This window comes from Cryptomeria japonica, chromosome 7 (genome assembly GCF_030272615.1).
Source record: "Cryptomeria japonica chromosome 7, Sugi_1.0, whole genome shotgun sequence".
NCBI lineage: Eukaryota > Viridiplantae > Streptophyta > Pinopsida > Cupressales > Cupressaceae > Cryptomeria > Cryptomeria japonica.
Window position 1 is genome coordinate 371,707,126 of NC_081411.1, and position 10,756 is coordinate 371,717,881.

Here is a 10,756-nt window from a genome sequence, read left to right on the forward strand (position 1 = left end):
TATGACCTAGGGTTTCATACATAAGAGCTCTCTTTCTTCATTGGAAGGGATCGGAATTTTGTTTTCAGGAACCTCATATACAGTGAAAGAGCAGATCTTTGAAGACTTCAACAACATTCAACATCCCTCTATCAAACATTTATCAATTCTATTCATTCATTTAGGGCTTGGAAGACATTGAAGAACAATAGGAGATCACCGACTGAAGATTGGCTTGTATTCCTCCCTTGAGGGTTGGGTATGATTTCATGTTGTTTTCATGTCTTTGCATAAGCTTCAATATCTCATTTATTCATGCTTTAGATCACTTTGCATCTTGATTTGGAGCATTTACATTATCATTAACAAGCAATTAGGGTTTACTTTCTAGGTTGCTCTAGTTTGCTTACTTGCATTTTAGATCTTGCACACACACAAGGTCTGCACACACATTACTTTTACAATACAACTTGGCTATTCGTGGAGGTGGAAATCACCGAAGCGGGGGTTTGACTAAGGAAAAACCCTATATAGCCGCCCAAACATCCTTTTCAGATATAAGTGCAGGTTTCGAGACTCGGACGACGCCGCAGGTTGCAGATCCGGAAGAAGCAGGTCGAGACAGCACCCCACATCAAATTGCAGAGCAAGATACCAGGACAGGGGCGTGGGGCGCCCTGGTCCTGCCAGGACAGGGGCGCTGGGCGCCCTGGTCCCTGGGACAGAGGCGTTGGGCGCCCTGGTCCTCCTGACAGACAACATTTCAGACAGTTTCCAGAGTGCAAAACAGCAGTTTCAGGTGCAAAATCAGGACAGTGGCGCCCGCGCCCCCGTCCCGAACATTTCCACTCAAATTTTGACTCCGGGTATGCATTTGCATTCTTGTCTTATCCTTGTGTTTATAGCTTTCCATTGTTTAAGTTCAATTCTGCAATCTTGTTGTTAGCTCATACTTGCATTTTAGGGTTAGGAATTGAACTTGCATGATCTTACCTTTCAATTACAACAAAGGAATATAAATCCTAATAGGTAGCCCGTGGCTCTCTCTTTCACAAAAAGAAGTAGCCAATTGTGTGATACCTCTAGGCTCTTTCGTATTCCGTAATGTGTGACAAAAGGTAGGATTAGGGCATGATAACCTAGTCTCGCTTTTTTCCCCCACACATTTTGGTGAACCCGACGTGAATCTATCATTGCTTCTTCTTGCATTGCATTTGTTAGATCTAGATCTAGATTTAGTATGTTTTCATTTCATTTTCATTAAAAATAAAAAAAAAAAGAATTAAAAAAGAAAAAAAAAAAAAAGGGGAGTGTGTTCTTTGCATTGTGTGTTTAAATTTCATGCAATTTTTATTTCAAAATGTCCGACTTTTATTTGCAAAATGTTCATGCTTATGATGATTATTATGAGTATAGCCAAGATGAATTAGATGAAGCTTTAGATGAGTTTTTGAACCCTAAGGATGCCAAACCTTCATTTTACCAAAAACTCATAAACCTTGTTACTATGCCATTTCGTTGTGATGAGAAAGATAAGTTGAATGAATCCTCTCAAGGGTACATTCCTATCAACTCTTCCACTAAATCTAGTAACATGGTTGTTTTCAACAATCCCCTCTATGAGGAGATGACTCCTTTTGAATCAAAAGATAAACCTTTTAATAGATATGATCATGCTTTGTTGGATGACGCTCTTGATGACTTTGTGGATTTATCGAAATCTCTAAACAAAAACAAAACCTCTAAATTGGTTAACATGATAAACTTGAATGAGCATAAAAAGCCTCTCTTTGAAGTCCAAGGTGCTTATCCTTCTCCCACCTTTCAAGGTCCTAAATCACCTCTCCTTACTGTCCAAGGAGGGTATGATCATGATTCCTTTATTACTCTGAATAAACCAATCATCACTGTGCAAGGAAGAAAACCTATAAGTCCTTATAGTTATGCCAAGCAAATAACTAGAGAGAGTTATCATGTGGTTGCCCATACTTATCATACTAGAAATAATAGGCAGCCTAGTCCTCCTCCTGTTATTCCAGTTTCTCTTCCGAATCCTCAACCAATTCTTCCGCAAGCTCCACGTATTTCACAAGTTCTTAGTAAGGAATATGATCTCATAGAACAACTTAAAGTTACCTCTGCTAAGATATCCCTTTGGGATTTGATTCAAACTTCTTCCGCTCATCATGGAATGTTACAAGATGCCTTGAAAGATTTGAATGTTCCTCCACCGAATACATCTAGTAATATAGCATCTTTGGTTAACTCTGTGATGAATCCTAAAGCTCAAATTGTGTTTACCCAAGATGAGTTGCCTACTAGTGAAATCCAACATCAATATGATCCCTTGATGATTGTGGTTATCATGAAAGACACTGCTATAAGACGAACACTAGTAGATAATGGCTCTGGTCTTAATGTGTGTAGCATTAATCTTTTGCATAAGATGAATGTGGATACATCTCTAATTGAGCCGGACTCTCGTCCTATTCGAGGCTTTGATAATGTGGCTAAAACTTCATTAGGTACTATCACCTTACCCATCACAGTGGGGCCTGTTACTTTGCCTACTCCTATCCATGTTATGTTGGGAAATCTAACATACAACTTGTTATTAGGGAGACCTTGGATTCACAGTATGCAAGCTGTCCCCTCTACATTGCACAGACAAGTTAAGTTTATCTACAACAATAAGACATATACCTTGATAGGTGATACCAATTTTCAAGCTTGTTTGCAAACATCTACTTCCAAAGGGGGTGCCTCTAAGCCGCCCTCGTCTAGTGGTGACTCTTTAAACAAGATACCTATCGGTGAATCCTCACTCTCTGATGATCAAAATTATTTGGATGAGTCTGGAGCTCCTGAAGAAGACTCTTCTCGACTTGAAACTACACATAAGAAGGATTTTGATCCTGAGAAGGTTCTCGCAGACGACGATTGGGGATCCCTTGATTTTAATCCTACCTTTGTAGGTGAATATAAGGTTCCTTCTAGAGAGCTTAAAGCTGAAAAGAAGGAAGAAGCTAAAAATCAATCAACACTACCTGAACCTATGAGTAATAACTTTGTGGCCGCTTCTCAAACTTCTTCTCCCCGCACCTCTAATTCTGAAGAGTTTGATTCTTTGTCTTATGAAAGACCACCTTCTCTGTCTGAAATGGCTGATCGTTATGGTCGTGGTTTTTGCATTTTTGCTAAGCATGGGTATCATGGAAATGGTTGTGGCGCGCACGAACAAGGAATAAAGGTTCCTCTAGAGAATACTCTTCACAACCATGCCTTTGGACTTGGCTATAATCCCTGTAAGCGCACTAAAGCTTCTAGAAGACCCTGTATTAGTGTTAATGCTATTTCTACCTCTCTGTCAATGCAACACCCCGAGTACATTGATGAGGATCCTTCGTGTGCTTGTGCTTTTGATATTTTCCCTACCGATGATGCTTTAGCTGAATTTTTAGGAGCATATGATACTCTTCCTCGTTATCATCACAATAGGGGACTCCCTTATTGTTTGAACACTGAAGCCTATTTTGGAAAGGAGACGGATAACGATGAGATTGTGAAAGAATTCCCTCAGCTAAAGGATACTCCTCAACAAAGTAATCTTCTCATAAGTGACACCACTAATGTTAAGATGGATCCTTGCAATGAAGAAAAAGTTATTAAAATTGGAAAATGTTTGGATGAAGAGGAACAAAAACAATATGAAGATTTATTGCATGAATTCCCCGAGATCTTTGCTTGGACATACTCTGACATGCCTAGTATAGATCCTAAGATTGTTACTCATAATATTGTCTTAGTCCCTGATGCTAAGCCCGTGAAACAAAAGATTCGGAAAATGAATCCTAAGGTGGCTTTGCTTGTTAAGGCTGAGATTGAAAAGTTATTGGAGGCTGGATTTATCCGCCCTATTGATTATTCCCCATGGATTTCAAATATCGTCGTTGTGGCTAAACCAGATAATAAAATAAGAATGTGTACCGATTTCTGAGATTTAAATAAGGCTTCTTTAAAAGATGATTTCCCTCTTCTGAACATTGACATGATAGTTTATTCTACGGCAGGACATGCCTTATTATCCTTCATGGATGGTTTTTCAAGATACAATCAAATTTTCATTAACCCTCAAGATCAATTCAAAACTGCTTTCACCACTCCTTGGGGTACGTTTTGTTGGATAATGATGCCTTTTGGACTTAAAAACGCTGGTGCAACTTATCAACGAGCGATGACCCTTATCTTTCATGATTACATGCATAAGACTCTAGAAGACTATGTTGATGATGTTTTAGCCAAATCCATTCTTCGCATAGATCATATTAAGATCCTTCGTCAAATCTTTGAAAGGATTCGTAAATATCACATGCGCTTGAATCCCCGAAAATGTGTTTTTGGTGTGGATAGTGGAAAACTATTAGGATTCATAGTTTCGCATTGTGGGATTGAGGTGGATACTAAGAAAATAGATGCTATTGTCAACATGCCACCTCCTAGAAATGTGTCTCAACTCAAAAGCTTACAAGGAAAAATTCAAGCTATTCGTAGGTTTGTATCTCAACTTGCGGATCGTACTTTTCCTTTCACTCAACTTCTCAAAAAGAATATCACTTTTCAATGGAATGAGGATTGTCAGCAAGCATTTGAAGATTTAAAAATGTATTTGGCTAATCCTCCTATCCTTCGACCGGCTGAACCTTCTAAACCCTTCCTTCTTTATACAGCGGCTTCCTCTCATGCTCTTGCAGCATTATTGGCACAACATGATAAAGATGGTAAGGAGTATCCGGTTTATTATATAAGTCATACCTTACTCGATTATGAGACCCGATATTCTGCAATAGAAAGACAATGCTTGGCCTTGGTGTTTGCGACTCAGAAATTGAGACATTATCTCTTAAATTCAGAAGTCCACGTCATGGTAAAATTTGATCCGTTGAAGCATCTTTTCTCTAAAACTGATTTATCAGGACGCCTAGCTAAGTGGGTTATGATGTTAACTGAATTTGACCTTAAATTTGTTTCACAAAGGGCAATTAAAGGGCAAGCGTTGACCGATCACTTAGTTGAGGCCCCTTCACCTTTCTCCTTCCCTAACCCTGAGTCTTTTCCTGACGACTTCATCCTTTGTACAGAGAAAGATGAAACTTGGGAGTTATACTTTGATGGCTCTAAGTGTCGTACGGGAACGGGGGCAGGTGTTGTTCTGATTTCTCCTACAAAGAAGTCCATTCCCTTATCTTACCATCTCAATTTCCTATGTACCAATAACATTGCTGAGTATGAGGCTCTTATAGCAGGAATAAAGGCAGCCTTAGCTTTGAATATAAAACACATACATAGTTTTGGAGATTCTCAACTGATTATAAGACAAGTAACAGGACAGTATCAAGCGAAACAAGACAAGTTATCACAATATAAAGACCTTGCTATCTCTTTATTACAAAAATTTGATTCGTACACCATAGAACCTGTTCCTCGAAAAGATAATCGACATGCGGACGCAATGGCATGTGTGGCTTCTCTTGTATCTTTAGAGGACCCTGTGGTTGATCTTAAATTTGTTATTCACAACCTTACTTCTCCAGCTATTGTAGATGATTCCAGCCTGGTGACATGTTGTGACTTCATAGACTCAGATGAATGGTACTCGCATATCGTAAGATACTTAACTGATGGTACCTTTCCTGATTCCACCAATAGGAACACCAGGGCTAGAGTTCGCAAGTTGTCTGCTAGGTATATCATTCTTTCTAATGTTCTTTACCGAAGGGGTTATAACGGTCTTCTCCTTCGCTGTCTTAACAAATCAGAAATCCCTATTGCTCTTGAAGAGGCGTATTCAGGTGCCTGTGGGGGGCATTTTGGAGGTAAATCCTTGGTTCAAAGATTACTTCGAATGGGATATTATTGGCAAACTATGCAGCAGGATTCTTTTTCATTTGTTAAGAAATGTCATCAATGCCAACAACACAATAATTTGATTCATGCTCCTGCCCAAGAACTTCGTTCTCAGGTAGCTTCTTGGCCTTTCTCTGCATGGGGGTTGGATCTCATCGGTAAAATCTCTCCTCCTTCATCTCAAGGACATGTTTTCATTATAACCGCAACAGATTACTTTACAAAGTGGGTAGAAGTTGTTCCTCTTCACTCCACTACAGCTGAAGTGATTTGTCGATTTCTTCTAGAAAACATTATTTCTCGATTTGGAATACCTTCCACTATAATCTCTGATAATGGGACATCATTTAAGAATAAAGACGTGAAGCAATTCCTCGAGAAATATCATATCAAACATCGATTTTCTACACCATACTATCCTCAATCAAATGGTCAAGCCGAATCATCCAATAAAATAATCGAACAAATTCTTCGCAAAACTGTGAATAAGCATGGTAAGGATTGGAGTACTCAGCTAATCTATGCTCTTTGGGCCTACCGAACGAGTGTACGAATTGCCACGGGAACTACTCCTTATAATCTTGTTTATGGTGTTGATGCTATCATGCCTTTAGAATTAGAGATTCCATCACTTAGAGTTTCTCTCAAAGGTATAATAGATGATGACTCCTATAGAGAAAAAAGACTTCGACAGCTTGAGATGCTTGATGAACAACGTATAAATGCTCTGGAGCACATTCAAGCGTATCACAAAACTCTACAACGAAACTATAATGATAAGGTTATTCAACGTTCCTTCTCAGTGGGTGACTTAGTGCTCTATGAGAATCAGCGCAATGTGAATGCCTTACCTGAAGAAAAGGGAAAATTCAGTCCTAATTGGCTTGGACCGTATATCGTTATTGAAGATTATGGATCAAGTGCTTACAAAATAGCGGATGTAGACGGTACGCCTCTTAAAGACCCTATAAACGCTATGCACTTGCGTAGATACTATGCTTAATTCCTCATTCCTTATCATTTATCTATTTCCTTTCTCACTTCTTCAAAATTGGATAATATGTTAACATATCTTTGTTAGAGCAAGTAGAATTAAATGATGTTTTGTTTAATCTATATTGCTTCGTTCCTGACAAGCATGTGTCTTTACTTTATGGTTTGTCTTGAATTCATTTATGTAAATTACAAAAGATTTACATTTTCATTATGTTGACATATTATACAATGTTTTTATGTGTTAAGTTGAATCATGTCATGTTGTGTTTAAATTCAAATTAAATCACATTGGTTATATGATTCGTAGGCTTAATACATACTTTCTTCCTTATCATCAATGTAGTACTTGATTAAATATTTTAATTAAGTCACACATGTATCAATTTAATCATGGAGCATTGAGAAATCAATCACATGGAAATTAAATTCAGAACATACATGTACATCTACCAAATGTATTAACTTTAATCACAATACACATTGTTTAGGCATTAAAGATAACACGTTTGAAACAAAGAAGCATGTATATATATATATATATATATATATATATATATATATATATATATATATGTGTGGATCAATATACAAAGGTAGGTCACTACACATCCAAAATGTGACCTACCCTACATCATAAAATCATCTCCTATCCCTAGGGCTGGTGGCTGGAGAGTGACGACTAGATGCTCCCTCCTGATCCGGCCGTGCAGGTGGACCCATGGGGGTATACCGTGATATAGATCGTGAATGGCTCCGAGAGGAACTCCTACGATCTCTATCCATAAGGACAACGTGATACGAGGTAGCCTCGGCCTGAGCTGCTGCTAGATCATGCTGTGCTCATTGAAGGTCCTCTGATAGAGCCTGCTCTCTCTCCCTCCATATCTCTACCTGTACTCGAAATGGGGAAAACAAATCATCATGCCGATCCGCGTTCCCTTGAGGTCTATAAGCAACCTGTGAGGAACTAGGGATCTGCGCTGTCGTAGAGATATCTATCACTGCTTGCTGGATCAAGGAGCGCCACTCCTGCACATTAGCTATAGCAGTAGAACAAATTTTGTGTTAGTACCATTTTATATCATCAAAACATCAATCAATCAATTTAAACCTACTGTACCTGGATCTCCCTCACGCCAGTAGGGATCGTGATATGGTAGCATCTGTGACTGGGAACTACTAGGCTCCCCACGCTCGAACAATCTGTGCGCGATAGGTGCAGGTCTCCGTAGCACCTCGTGTTCCCCCTCTTGGGGAATAACGGGAGGATCTAAGGCTACGGTATCATCCCCTGAATGGTGAGGAGCTGCATCTAACTCCTCCTCATCATCTCTATCCTCCTCCTCCTCTCTATCCTCATCCTCTTCGTCATCCTCATCCTCATCTGCATCCTCGTTCTCCTCATCATCATCTCTCTCCTCCTCATCGTCATCCTCCTCCTCCTCCTCCCCGGCACTGGGCTGATCTCCTATAGGCGGATCAGGACCTCCTGCCTCCTCATGACCCTCTCCCTCCTTTGGCTCCTCCGATCTGGATCCCTGATCCTCATCTTGATCTCCATGCCTCCATGGACCTGGATGGCCTGTCGGGTGATCTGGTGGAAAGATAGGCCCTGGGTATGATCTCACAAACTAGGAATGATACCTGCGCTGTGCCCCGGGGTCTGCAGCATAATCAGTGACCACATCCTGATCGGACCCCTCTATATCTGTGATCTCGATATCATCTATCGTCAGTCTCGCTACTGCTCTGGGTCTCGGAAGGACTCGCGAGTGTCGAGTGTAGATGGGCATCGGCTGGGACACATTGCTCTAGCCCGAACTGCCTCTGTACTCGGTCGAAGTAGAATGGGACTATGATGTGTGGATATCGTCCTTTCAGTAGGCGGTTCCTCTGTAGGCATGCTAACTGTCTCTCCATCCCATCCCATCGGTGCATCCGCAGATATGGTCTCCACACGGTCACCTCAGCTGTCAATCTGTCAACTATCACTCTCCAATACAATAGATCTCCAAATCTCCACTCGCTGGTAAGTGGATAAGCAAATACCCTAGGTCGCTCGCTAGCCGTACTCATCGGATAGCCGATAGGCCTGGTGCATGTAAAGTGCTCAAATATCCACACCTGCAGAAGTGTGCATGTCATCAAGCTGCAACCCTGTCCGAAAACATACTCCTCGAGGTCGTGATAGAGATGTGCAAGCATACTCCGACCCCAGGCATATACTCTCCTGTGTCTCTCCATAGCCCTGATGCACCACGTGAGACCCCCATGCATGTGTGTACCTCGCCCATTAGGGTAGAAAGCTAGTGCAATGATGGCTATCATAAGACGTCTCGTGAGGGGCACCTCTCCTGTAGGATGTAAGAGCCAGCTGACCATGATACGACCTCTCGTCTCGCTCGGCATGACTCTCCCTATGCAATATACCTGCTCCCTCTGATGATCCTCTACTGACCGATCGGTCGCATATGTCACGGTAGCTCCTCTGATCGGTAGGCGAAGAATGCGGTACACATCCTCAAGTGTCACCGTCATCTCCCCTACTGGAAGCTGGAACGTGCATGTGTCAGGATCCCACCGTTCCATGAATGCCATCAGCATCGCGGGATGAAATCGGATGGCCGGCATAAGAATCATAAACCACAAACCTACTATCGACAATGTGTCTCTCTCTGCCTGAGTAAGTCGGGGAATCTGATCACGCAAACTGCATAGGATCTGTCCCGCCGTGTGCTCTCTCATATACGGGAGACCCTGCATCACAAAAACATAACTATAATCAGTACTCAATCATCAAAAATCATTCATGCAAAACTGTTGAACATCGTATGCTAACCCTGGCATCTCTCGCCAAGTCTTGATTGGGGCCATGGTGCCTTGTCAGGGACCATGGCGCCCTGAAGGGACCATGGCGCCCTGTTAGGGACCATGGCGCCCTGTCAGGGACCATGGTGCCCTCAAGGGACCATGGCGCCCTGAGGGGACCATGGCGCCCTGTGTGGGACCCACGATCGGGTTCCAGGGCCTGCAAACGATCACAGAAAGTCAAATGCAGAAAATCAAAAGTCAACGTTCAGTCAACTCACCTCGTCCAGTGGCTCGTTGTCGATCACGGCCTGTCGCATGATCTCAATCCTCGTGGGACGCTCCGGTCGTCGTGAAGGCATGATGATGGCTATGTGGGCTCCGCTGCAATGAACAGTACTCAGAATCAACAAAGTGACAAATGCAAATGTCTCTTTCAAAGTATATACTTTCATTCCTTTACCTTTGCTTTCAAAACCCTAATTTTCCTCTATCACTCATTTCATCATAACTTGAGTTTGGGAGATGCGATTTTCGAACCGTTTGTTGCATAGGAATCGTATTTTCGCTCCCCTACTCTTGGGATGTTCCAAAAAGTGCTCTGATGAAGCCTTTTCAGTGAACATCCCTCATCAACACTCTCTTACACAATTTGTCGTAAGTAAACATGCTACCCTGTTTCACCTCCCTAATAAGCAAGTCGAAACAGGGGGGGCATATAGCTACTCGCAAATTTCATCACCTTCCTTAGTAAGCATTAGGTGATTTTGTAATCTAACGTGTGTTTTGTAGGGTGCGGTTCCTAACTGTGTACTGCAGATACCGCTGGGGGCTTCGTCCGACAACTTATGGATATATCCTTTTTCAAATGATGTTTACTTTCTGTACTTTAACTTGCATATGCACGTAGTACTCATATGACCGCTAAAGTGGGGGCTAAATGTAACGTCATAAATTGTACGCACTTGCTAAAGCAGTATAATTTAACACCTAGTTTAGCACCCGCCTTGGCGCAGTTGCATTTTGCATTGCATTTCCCCTTTAGCACTTAATTAATCAAATTAATTAG